This window comes from Macrobrachium nipponense, chromosome 3, assembly GCF_015104395.2.
Source record: "Macrobrachium nipponense isolate FS-2020 chromosome 3, ASM1510439v2, whole genome shotgun sequence".
Classification (NCBI taxonomy): domain Eukaryota; kingdom Metazoa; phylum Arthropoda; class Malacostraca; order Decapoda; family Palaemonidae; genus Macrobrachium; species Macrobrachium nipponense.
In genome coordinates, this window is record NC_087202.1 from 26,986,747 (window position 1) to 27,000,095 (window position 13,349).

Here is a 13,349-nt window from a genome sequence, read left to right on the forward strand (position 1 = left end):
TCCAATGGCGAGGGTGAGCATCCTGGGGATCGTCAACAGGTACGCTCGAGGGGACAGCCTCTCGGGAGCTAAAACCTCTCGTCTCCCTTCGTCGGTCGACTTTCCTTCTCACGGGTTGGTGAGCTTGGAAGAGGTCTAGGACTAGGAGCACGACAGATCCGAGCGGTATCAACTGAAAAACATAATAATTTTACCTCGCCTTACCTATGGCGAGGGTGAGCGTCCTGGGGATCGTCAACAGATACGCTCGAGGGGACGGCCGCTCGGGAGCTAAAACCTCTCGCCTCCCTTCGTCGGTCGACATTCCTTCTCACAGGGGTTGGTGAGCTTGGAAGAGGTCTAGGACTAGGAGTGCGACAGATCTGAGTGGTCGCACCCTCCACTGCACTTGCACTGATTTTAGCACTGTAACTTGTGATTTTAAGATATCTCACATTCGACCCTGATTTCTCCCTGTTTCTACGAGGGATTCTACCTTTACCAAGGGCTTGAATGGTCGCTATCATGTCCTTTAAAGTTGGACCAACACCTGTATCAGTAGGGATCAGCAGGATCAGTAGGATCACTAACAAGGGAAAGAGAATTGTCAATTCCCTGACCATTTCTAGAAGAGCGAGACATACTACTCTTCGCTCTCCTGATCTTATTCTTTTCAAGCTTTCGCACATAGCAATAATATCCATCCACTCATTTTCAGGTAAATGGACACATTCTTCCTCCTATCATCCAACTCACCACTCTTGCCTCTAAATTCATATAAATTGAATGAGGATCTATCGAGGTTTTAGCAAGCCGAGTATTACATCCTCTCACTCACATTCTTACACTCGAAGCAGAGTCAGCCATGTTTGGAAAATGCAAAAGAGAGATCAAGAATAAGCAAGAGTCAAAGCAATAATATTCTAAATCAAACATTCTCTTATCATCATCATTCATTATGATCCATCATCATTATCAAGATGATCCACATGCGCCCAACAACAAGCGAAAGCCAAAGCCAAAGTGTACTTCACCAAATAACTGTGAAAAAACACGGGCCAAACGAGCGAAATTCCAATGATGTCACCGATGTGGCAGCAGGGAAGATCTGAGGAATAGTTGGAACGGTTCTACGTACCTGGGTAGAGGGCGCACAGGTGGTGCACCTGACTACCCAATCGGCGATTGCCGCGAGTTTTGAAATTCTGCCGTGACGTCAGGGACGTTAGCTATATATAAAACTACCAGATAAGTTAGATGTTTAAAAATGTTGTTCCATGTCAACCTTTCATTCATCCATCCCATTTCCTCCTTACGTTTCAGATTTATCAACTCATACACTCTCTGGTACAGTTGCCAACAACTTTTGCACTAACTCCTTACACTCATTTATCCCTTCGTCCCCAAACTTTTTCCTAGCTAATGTTTCTAACCTACAGACATACATTGAGAACGGCTCACCAACATTCATTCTTGCCTCTTCAAAATCTTGCTTTCTCTCCTATATCTAACGCTACTCTTTATCCTCTTTGCCTGTTCTACAATCCTAGCTTTCACACTCTCATACGGCACATTCCCTACACTCATCATTACCCCATGCATACTCAACAAAAATCCCATCAAAAAGCTACCTAACTCTCTTGCCCAGACTCTGTTATCCCCATACTTTGCCTCAAAATACCTCTCTCATTCCTTAAAAAAGTCCCCTATGTCCCTACTACCATATTTCTCGTATTGTGCACATCAGGGTACCTCTCTCATATACACAGCCTTTCGTACTTCTTGCTCACTCTCACTCTCACTTTCGCTACTTCCATTCTGACTCTTCTTTCCCTCTTCTGAATACAGTGAATCCACTTCCATACTCATGTCCATACTCTTAACTACGCTCTTCTTACCCTTCTTTCTACCTACCTGTTTCCACTCACCGCTATCTAAATCACTCTCAGCCCTCTCCCCAATGTATTCAGTAAGTCTCATCCTGTCCGTCACCCTTACTAACCTTCTTTCCCTTAGTCTTCTTCTTTTCCTCAGCCCCCTTCTTATTCTTGTCCTCAAGTTTATCCTTATCCTGTGTCTTCCCCTCCTTTCCCTTACCTATCACAACCAAATCACCTTCGTCACTTGTACTCTCATCCACTCGCTCTTTCACTTCCTTTACCACTCCTGGCCCGTCACAAGACCCAGTAGGCCTAACTCCTACAGCTCCCAATCCCATGAATCCCTTCATCATTTCCGGCATCATCTCTTGCACAACCCAACAACCCCGAATTTTGTGTCCATTTTCTCAACCATTCTCTCTTCCGCTCCTTTCACCTCTTCTTTCATTTCCATTTTCACCCCTTAGCATTCCTCTCATTTCCTCTAACTCGCTCTTCAGCTTCTCACACTCTACCCTCAACCTCTCATTCTCCACTTCCAACCTTACCTTAGCTTCCCTCGCCAACCTCAGCTCCTCCTTCAGCCTCTCTATCTCCTTCAATCCTTCCATCCTCACTTTCTCTACCAATCACACAACTCACTACCCCAATTTCCTTGCAGCTGCCGCACCAACAGTCCCTGTGCGGGCGCCAAAAAATGTGGCGGGATCACAAGCTTAAAAAAAACAAGAGGCAAATCCCCCCCCCCCCCACATAAACCTAATCAATCCAGCTGCCAAACTCACCCCCCGTCACACTTTCCTCTTTACACAACAAAATACACACAGGACAATTGACCTACAGCTACACCAAACAAAAAAAAACACAAAACACATGTAATTACCAACCACTCCAGATACTCCGGGCTATCCGGTGCTGTCTGCTGGTCGAGGTCACTGAGACACCAACACCAACACCAACAACACCAACAACAACAACAACCAAGAACCACAACCCAAGGACTACAACCACACAACAACCAAGGACAACAACAACACAACAACAACCAAGGAACACAACCTCAACTCAACAACAAAACAACAACAACAACCAAGGAACATAACCACAAAACAACACAGCAAACAACCAAGAAACACAACCACAACCTAACAACACAGCAAACAACCAAAAACTCAACAACACAACAAAAGACCACTGTACAAACAACACAAAAAATCACAACAGCACAGGCACAACAACTCTCAGCAAACAACACCAACTCAACAACAACTAAATAAAAAAAAAATAAAAAAACACACACAACTCAGCTGACTATCAATGCCTTCAATAGACTCTCCTCCAACACTACTACCCATCACCAGCTCTCACCAAGAACTGACTCAAAACTAACCAAAACACTGAACACCAACAACTAACAAGACCAGCAGACGACCCAGAACTCACCAACAGCCAATACAGTCGTTAACGACCCATACAGCAATTATACCCTCTCTCTCTCTCTCTCTCTCTCTCACACACACAGACGTTGTCAAATGGAACTACATAACTCCTCCATACCTTATAGAGGTTTAAACATTTGGAGTGTCCTCAGAAAGTAGTCTTTCCAATGCAGTACTATACTCTGTTTTTTTTTCATCTGTCCACCCGCCTGTGGTGTTTGCGTATAGTAACACTGCGTCCCGGGCCTTAGATAGTTACATTCAGCTTACATTCAACAATTATAATAATATCCTATTTCAAATATTAACGGTGTAATTCACATACAGTAAATTATTAAAACACTTTTCATTGGCAAATGTACACCCAGATATCTTTTTATTTACCTAAAACTCACACATAGCGTAACTATCGAAAGCCCGGGACGAAGTGTTACCATACGCAAACACCACAGGCGGTGGACAGATGGAAAAAAAGAGAGTATAGTTCTAGAGACAGAATCTCTAGACCTAGCAGTAGGAGCACGGACCAAAGTTTGTGCTCCTATGGCTTCCCGAAACACTACTATACCCAGGGGTAGTATAACTGGTCCCTGCCCTGAAGGACTAGGATAGCCTACAGGAGACCCAACTGCTCCCCCAGTGAAAGGAGGCATACCTTTCAAAGTCCCACTGGCAGAGTTTCTTAACATCAGAGAGTAGACCTTCTTAGACTAATCAAGTCTAGGAGAAGGGGAAGAGGTGGAAGAAGACGAGAATGAAGACAATGACCCCTTCCTGTGGCTCAATTTGTCTGACAAGATGACACCAGGACTGCATGAAGACCTCAACATGGGAAAGAAGGGTGCTTATGCCATGGCAAAGAACTGACCTGATCAAGAGCAGAGTTTGATCGGCACAGCTGAGCATTAGACTTGGCAGGCCCAAGCACTTGACTCTGCCAAGCACCAGACTCAGCAGAGTCAAGCACTTGCTTGGCAGACACGAGCACTTGACTCGACTGAGCCAGACCTACTGAGCCGAGTCAAATGAACTGAGCAGATCATAACCACGTAATTTGAGTGGTAGGGTGAGGTGAATGAATACTGATTGAACACCAACCGAATGCTCTGGTATGAAAACTATTTCAAATTTTGCACTGAAACTCACCACCAACACAGCAACCATCTCAGTGAACAACACGAAAGCAACAGGTTTACGCTATCACAACGTCTGTGTTTATCAGGTAAGAAATTGGTTTTTGGATGTCTGTTGTAATTTTCAGGTTTCTCATATTGTTACGCATGCTATTTTTTATATTCTTTTTCTTCTGTTTGCGTTGCGTACCTACGAGTTCTTATTCTCTCTTCTTCCTCTGGTTCTCTTTGTGGCTACGGTAATGTTTGAAAGGTTATTTCTTATATGAGCTAACCTTCAATTATCACTTGCGATGAGTTCCTTTTCTCATAGGAACATTGTAGATTATCTATTTTGTTTTAGCCATGTCTCTCAGGAGGTTCTTTCTTTTCTTTCATGGCGTGGATACATTTCACGGATTCTGGGCAAGTTAAACACCACTTAATTAATTTGCTTATAATTAGAATAAAATATAAGTTCACAATACACACTACACTACACTGGAACAGAGGGAGAAGGGATACAGCCTCCCCGTATAAGGCCTTGTTCTTAACTGACTTTCTCTAGGAGCTCAAATGAAGTTTGAACCTAACTGAGTCAATTAGCTCCTCCTTTACTACTCTCTAAGACACATCCTACTTCTTCTTGAGTGGCTTTCCTTACTTCCTGTGCCACCCCTAGATTAGTCTGATTGGTTTTGCTCCTTGATGGTAACCACCCACTGAAGGAGTCAAAGTTCAGAGTTTCTGATGAGGTTTGCATTTTACTGTTTTGGCAATTGACTGCCTATGTTGTGTCTTGTTTTTCGAAACTGCTATTCATGCAGTCTTATGCTGCACACATCTACCACCTCCTACCTTAACTTCTGTTATATCCTTTCATTACTCTACCCTCACTATATATATTTCTACCAGTGGATCTTCCTAACTAATTGTCCCTACCTATTCTCTGGACAGACTCTTGTTGTTTCCTAACAACACTCGGCCACCTACTGGCAGTGACCTCAATGCCTAAAATTATTAAAATGATTACATATAAAAAATACAATGTTGAAAGTAATAAAAAATGGTTATATATATACAACAATGCTAGTATATCAGTTACTTGAAGGCAAATTATTCAGTAAAGTCTTAATGCAAGCACAAACTAGGTACTCTAGAATGGCACAGGCTGCTGTAATAACACAGGCTACACGCTTTTGCGGTAATGTAGAAAGGGGTCATCCTGACAAAATTAAGTTAGAAGCATACACGGTATCTCAGTGGATAATAGAGACTGAAAGTCGAATTTCATCTATTTTCTTGCGTTCATCAGTAATTCCACTAGCTGAAATTCAACTTTCAGTCTCTATTATCCACTGAGATATCGTGTATGCTTCTAACTTAATTTTGTCAGGATGACCCCTTTCTACATTACCGCAAAAGCATGTAGCCTGTGTTATTACAGCGGCCTGTGCCATTCTAGAGTACCTAGTTTGTGCTTGCAATGGGTTAGGAATGTTATTATTGTTAGCAACAATCACACTAGTCGTGGGTCTATTTGCTACTGTCGAGCTCGGTATACTGGGTGGACTTTCGCTATGCGATCGTCGAGGGGAAAAATTCATCTGATTAATTAGTCTCGAGCGTCTGTCAGGAGTTGTATGTAGGCTATAGTGGCTCAGGTCGGGAGTTCTGCTTCTTTGCAACCTGGTAATAATTTCCTTAAAATTCTTATTCATACCAACCGCTTAGACTAGATACAATTTAAAAAAATAGATGCACTGTTGTACTTACATTATCTTCATACTGGAGTCTGTCTTCCTTATTGCGATCCCAAGATATCCTATCGATTTCCTTATTTCCAAGTGTTTCCTTCCTTCAATCTGGAAAAACATTAACATTAGTACGTATATGCCGTTATTCCTTATTCACACCACTGCACTTTATGAACTGAATGACAGTATCTTTATTGTTCTAGATTTATCACAATCAATGAAGGAAGAAAGAAAATGATTTTATCTTACAACTTTACGGCAAAAAAAAAATTTTTTTCTCAAAGCTACTTGTTATGAACTATTTTATAAAAACATTTTTATTTTATTGCAGTGTGTGAGAATTTTCTATTTTGATTTATTGTCAGACGTTAATCTATCAGGATACTTTAAACGTTTCCTTTTTGTTAATGGCTCTGGTTGTCGACACTTCTGCGTCGTCGTCCGGGCTCTGCCTCTGTTTCACTTGCTACGGTTGAAGTCTACTGCACTGCCTCGTCCATGGGGAAAAATCGTATAGCGCTCGTAGGTTGATTGAAGAATTCTGCCGTCAATCGCCTTTCCATGAAGTTCCGCTACGTTGAATTCAATCTTCTTCTATCCGCCTTAATGCGTTTTCCTTTATCGAGTTTATGGCTTAGGAATGCGGCGATCCTAGTTCAGTATTCTTCGTAGAAATTCACTGCGTTTCGTCGCTCTAGTTTTGTTCGCCTTCTCAGCGGAATCGAAGTGTTGTTTTGTCTACGCTGCTCGGAGTTATGTTTCGTTATTCTTCGTCGCCCTTTTTCTTTTTCCTCGTTCTTCGAGTTATTGAACTCTGAATTTTCTTCTTTTTAATTGTAGTTCGTGCCTGGTTTTCTTTATGTTTCTAGCACTTGCATATCAGCGCTCCCTTCCTATCAGTTTTATAACTTCCACTCTGTTTAATTTTCCACTGTGTGTGTGTGTGTGTTTTTATATCGGTGTTTTCGCACTTAGAATCCCACGATCGCTGGCACCACTTTTGTTACGCTTGCATTTTTTTTTATATTCTCTTTCTTCTGTTTGCGTTGCGTACCTACGAGTTCTTATTCTCTCTTCTTCCTCTGGTTCTCTTTGTGGCTACGGTAATGTTTGAAAGGTTATTTGTTATATGGGCTAACCTTCAATTATCACTTGCAGTGAGTTTCTTTTCTTATAGGAACATTGTAGATTAACTATTTTGTTTTAGCCATGTCTCTCAGGAGGTTCTTTCTTTTCTTTCATGGCGTGGATACGTTTCACGGATTCTGGGCAAGTTAAACACCACTTAATTAATTTGCTTATAATTAGAATAAAATATAAGTTCACAATACACACTACACTACACTGGAACAGAGGGAGAAGGGATACAGCCTCCCCGTATAAGGCCTTGTTCTTAACTGACTTTCTCTAGGAGCTCAAATGAAGTTTGAACCTAACTGATTCAATTAGCTCCTCCTTAACTACTCTCTAAGACACATCATACTTCTTCTTGAGTGGCTTTCCTTACTTCCTGTGCCACCCCTAGATTAGTCTGATTGGTTTTGCTCCTTGATGGTAACCACCCCCTGAAGGAGTCAAAGTTCAGAGTTTCTGATGAGGTTTGCATTTTACTGTTTTGGTAATTGACTGCCTATGTTGTGTCTTGTTTTTCGAAACTGCTATTCGTGCAGTCTTATGCTGCACACATCTACCACCTCCTATCTTAACTTCTGGTAGATCCTTTCATTACTCTACCCTCACTATTATATATATTTCTACCAGTGGTTTTTCCTAACTAATTGTCCCTACCTATTCTCTGGACAGACTCTTGTTGTTTCCTAACAATATAGTGTCTCACATCCGTGAATATGGTGTGATTATTTCTAGTTAAGTTTCATTACGATATTTATCCATATTGACATGTTATCGAGTGAAATGAAGTGTGTCCATTAAAAGTGGCTGCCATATCATTGTTTAAAAGAAATAAAAAGAAAAAAAGTAACATGGTGCAGGGGACTACCAAATATTTTTGAAATTTTTTATATTCTGAAATCTTAATATTTTTGAAATACATAGCATTTTTTGTGTTAAGTGGAAGGTGATATTTAGTGCATGTTCTAAGAAGTCCACCATATGTAACAAAAAATGTTGCAAGTTTGTGTACAATTTAAAAAAAACCTTTACAAAACTTTCGAACCCTTCAAACCCTTCCCTTGGTTCATCTTCAGTCGCAACATTTTTTATTTTAGAACATTATACCCTCACAATAGAGTTTAAATTTTTTTTTTTTTAGTGAATTATGATGCAATATTAGTGTCCTTATGCTAAAAACAGATTTTTATTGGGTGGGTCAACTTTACCTATTCATATGTGTAATGTCAATAAGTCCCTCTGATCTTACCTAATGCTTCTTGGAAGCTTGATTATCAGTGCCATTATGCTAAAAAGGAAATTTGGTTTTGGGGGGTTCCCCCCACACCCCCTGATCAGTGTTTCCCCACATTAGGAGAATGCTGACAGAGGTAGTAAAAATTTTTAAAGTGCAAAATATGACACTTACTCTCCTAGTTGAGGACTTATGAGTATGCGTACAGTTTGTTTAGGGCACAGTGTCTACTCTCTCAGGTACAAAATGGAATTTTTATGCAATTTTTTCTACTAATAGGTCGGATTCCCCCACCTCAACCCAATCATCAGCGAAGAACTATCACCTCCTCCCAATTCTCTACAGTCTCCTTTGAGGGCAAAGCCCCAAAAAGAAGAATAAAGAGGGATTCTGTGTCTGCTGCCCTATGTGTTCAGACCCTAAGGTTCAAGACACAAGGACGGGGCATGTCCATGCATCAAGAAGGTGTCTGCATGCATTAATATGCTCAGTATAAGCCCAAACCAGACTGAAGAGCAAACTCTTCTGTACTGATAGAGGCTCGTCTTGCTATCTAAGCACTTGTGATAATGAGCTCTTGGCGAGTGCCCGAATTCATGTGAATTCACATGCTTGGCGAGATTTCAGACTCTCCCAAGGCTGATCATCAGGAAAGCTGCCTCACTTGAATGCTTGGCTATAACAAGAAACCAAGCACTAGGCAAGTGATCCAGGTGATCGGTGAGACTCCAGAGTCTTATGAAACAGAATCTGGAGAGCCATGTCTTGCCCGAGTGCTCGGACACAGATAAAACCAAGCACTCGACAAGCATTTGAAATTTTCCAGGAAATCAAGTGCTCGGCGAGACTACCGACTCTTGTAAAAACAATTACATATATCGAGAATGCCTGTCTCGCCCGAGTGTTTGGAAATCATAGAAAACCAAAACACTAGGAGAGAGCCCGAAATTCCAAGGAATTCATGCGCTTGGCGAGACACAAATTTTGTCAAACGATCATTGGGAGAGGTCCAGGAGACTGCAAATTGGAATCTGCCTGCAGAATGGGAAGAGATAGGGAGAACACAGTCTCCAGGTGTTCAAATCATCAGAATCGGAACACCAGGTAGGAATCTACCAAGCACTGACGAGCATTCAAGGAGTGCTCAACGTGTTGGCAGAAAGGGACGGGACACGCGAGTGTTTCGTCCCTTCTCTTGACCTGTGCTTGAACTGGGACGGTCCATCAACAGTTCTGGATACTCGTGGGTCAATAGAAGCACGGGCACTTGGAACGGCTCTCTCTCTCTCTCTCTCTCTCTCTCTCTCTCTCTCTCTCTCTCTCTCTCTCTCTCACAAACAAACACACAATCGGACACACACATTATCATTATTGATTCTTTTGATTATCCTTGTTCGGTTTTTTCAAAGGATTCCCGTCTCTCCTCCCAACCACCCAACCGCCCCGGCCATGTGCCATTTTCACCACAGTTCGTAAATCGTACATGGAAACAAAATTTTTGGAAATTTTACCTCATATAATGTACTGTTTTATTACTTTACACTCTTAATTTTTGAATACATTAAGAATTGAAAAAAAAATGTGAACGGGGATTTTTGGGTTGGCTGGAACAAATTATCCTAAATCTCTTTGTTTCTTATGGGGATATTAGTTTCATATTTCGAACAAATCGTATTTTAAACAGCCTTCGGGAACGGATTAAGTTCGAAGTCTGAGGTACTACTGTACTGCCCTTTGAACACTCAATCAGTAAGGAACAAAACTGGTACTGAAATTCTTGAACTTAACACAAAATACCTAATCAAAATGGTGCAGAAAATCTTAAGATCAAATACAAATACATAAAGGAGCATGACGGATACATAAAAAAAAAAATGAAAATAACCTTTGATTATATGTCCCGAATATATGCCCCACAAACTAAACATTGATGTTAAAACTCACAACATTCATGAAAAAACTGAAAGGCAGATACTTAACTTAAAAAGCTGACACGGAGAGATGTTATTCAAGCAACCTATAAACTGAAACTGACAAATGAATGAGTCTTCTGTAAAGGCTTGGGTAATCAACAACCAGAAATTGCAATTTTTAGTTGTAGCTAAAACTATAAAAGATACCCTTTTAATTATAATTGCAAGTTATTTCTTTAAGCACTGTGCACACAACCTATACACCGTCCATAGCTAATGGAGCAATTGACTCCTTGTATAGTAAAATACACTGGAGTTAATTAAGCTATGACATCCTTGAACAAGCCACATTCAAGTGCCCTTGTTCCCTTTTATTACAGGTTACACAATGGTTTCCTGTGACAGATTAGACTTAGGTTCCCTTGTGATGGGTTAAGTTGTGGTATCTTTGCAAAAGAGTATTGATGTTGGATGGGGAAAACTTACAATCAATACCTAATACACAGTCAACATAATATGGCGCTAAACGGTGCTCACTGGGAAAATAAAATTACTGAGGAAAGACAAATAATATAGTGGAAAAAGTAAAATGGCATTCACAATAAATAAATATGTATATAATCAGATGAGGAAAAGAAATTTTGTACAGGCTAGGCCAATAGCATAAAAATCCTATGAAGCTACAAAACATCTAAACAAAAGAATCATGTCCATATTCCACTACTAAATTATGCAAGACACAAATAAATTTAATTATCCTTACAAAAATAAAGTGAGCAATGTAGTAGTTCAAGAGTGGTAAAAGGTGGGCTAGTACTTAAAAGTACAGTGATGCTCATATCTCAAGCGACATAACTCCATAGGATTTCGTTCAAAACTCACTAACTGGCAACCTAGCATGCTCCAAATTTATCTATTATTTCAATGCGAAAACGCGATTATCGCATACAATAAGGCCATAATGTTTCATAAGAGTGGAATGTCATATACAGTGGTACCTCGAGATACAAAATTAATCCGTTCTGAGGCGGCCTTCGTGTCATGAGCTTTTTGTATCTTGGACTGCATTTTACATATAAAAGGGCTAATCCGTTCCAAGCCCTCCAAAAACACCCCAGTAAATTTCATAATAAAGCTAAATTGACCTATAAACAATGAAATACTACAACAATTTGGACCATTCAATAACTAACTTAATACGTACTGTTAATATACCTGTAAATAAAGTGTATTAGTGTACATGGTATACAAGAAATACTGTACGTATGTAGTAAAATGTGGAAGCTCACCTTTCGAGTGAGGCTATCTCCAAAAGTGGTGACAGAGAAAGACAAATGGCAGATACGTACATACACTTAACTTTACGAACCACACAAAAAAATGTAAGGAAAACATAAACTAAACTTTACAAAACACATTAACAAAACCGTAACACTTAACTTTACAAAAAAACTTAAAATGAAACATTTTCTCTTTTTATTTTTACAATTTTTTTTTACTTTTTTAAAACTTTAGGTTTTTTATTTTATTGATTGATTGATTTTTTTTTTTTTTTTTACAAAATTTCAACTTCTTCACCACTTTCAACTTTCTGTTTTTAGTATCACTTGGTTCTTCCTTTTTGCTTACTACCCCTACTAAAGGCCTCTTTAAAAAATAACTATCCAAGGAAGATTGCTTCTGCCTACTTTTGACAATGTTCCTGAAACGACTCAGGCAAACGTCATCAAACTGTGCAAGCATACGACCTGTGTAAGCCTTTTCGGGGTGTCTCTTTTCTACGAATGATTGCACCTTATGAAAAGCAGCTAGAGCATCCTTAATTTCTGCCGTTGTCATAGAGTCGTCGTCCCCCTCCTCACCGCTGCTAAAGAACTCCTCTTGAACAACGTTATGAGGCATGGCCTCCAACTCCTACAGGTCATCCGTCATAAGCTCCTCTTGGTGCATCTCGAGAAGGTCATTGATGTCATCCTCGTCGACGACCAGCCCCATGGACTTGCCGAGTGCAACGATCTCGTCAAGATCTGGTCGTGAAACAGTTTCAGGATCGTCAACTGTTTCTGAATCTGCAGCACCAGCATCCCCCCCCGTCGAATCCCTCGAAGTCTTTGGCGGATACGGCATCAGGCCAGAGTTTCCTCCATGAGGAATTCAAGGTTCGCCTCGAAACCTCCTGCCAAGCTTGGTCGATGAGTCAGATGCATATTATGATATCGAAATGCTCCTTCTAAAATTCACGCAAGGTGAGGTTTGTGGCATCGGTGATGTCAAAACTTCTCTTGAAAAGATGATTCGTATAGTACAGCTTCTTGAAGTTCGATATCACTTGCTGGTCCATGGGCTGGAGGAGAGGGGTGGTGTTAGGCGGAAGATAAAGAACCTTGATGAAGGATTACTCCGCTAGGATATCTTTCTCGAGGCCAGGAGGGTGAGCAGGGGCATTGTTCAACACCAGCAGGCATTTCAGAGGGAGGCACTTCTCTTCCAAGAATTTCTTCACTATCGGGCTGAAACACAGATTTACCCACTCGGTGAACAAAAGCCTCGTTACCCAGGCTTTCGCCTTAGCCCTCCACATCACTGGAAGCTTCTCCTTAAGCATTTTGTGGGCCTTGAAGGGTCAAGGAGTCTCGGAATGATAGACAAGTAGTGGCTTCACCTTGCAATCCCCACTGGTGTTCGAACAAAGTGCAAGCGTAAGCCTGTCTTTCATAGGCTTATGCCCGGGTAGCTTCTTCTCTTCCTCCGTGATGTACGTCCGACGAGGCATTTTTTCCAAAAAAGGCCAGTCTCATCACAGTTGAAGACTTGCTGAGAACTGTAGCCTTCCTTGATCATCATCTCGTCGAACGTCTTTTTAAAGGCTTCGGCCGCTTTCGTGTTCGAGCTGGCCGCCTCCCC

The 13,349-nt window shown here is 41.0% G+C and overlaps 1 long non-coding RNA gene across 1 annotated transcript in view; it reads right to left on the minus strand.

The window, feature by feature from the left end:
- Positions 1 to 13,349, minus strand: part of LOC135221668 (uncharacterized) — a 133,515-nt gene that overhangs the window by 111,168 nt on the left and 8,998 nt on the right. Inside the window, exon 2 of the long non-coding RNA XR_010316061.1 lies at positions 6,187 to 6,275. This is a non-coding gene — a long non-coding RNA (uncharacterized LOC135221668). The remainder of the gene's footprint in view (positions 1 to 6,186; positions 6,276 to 13,349) is intronic.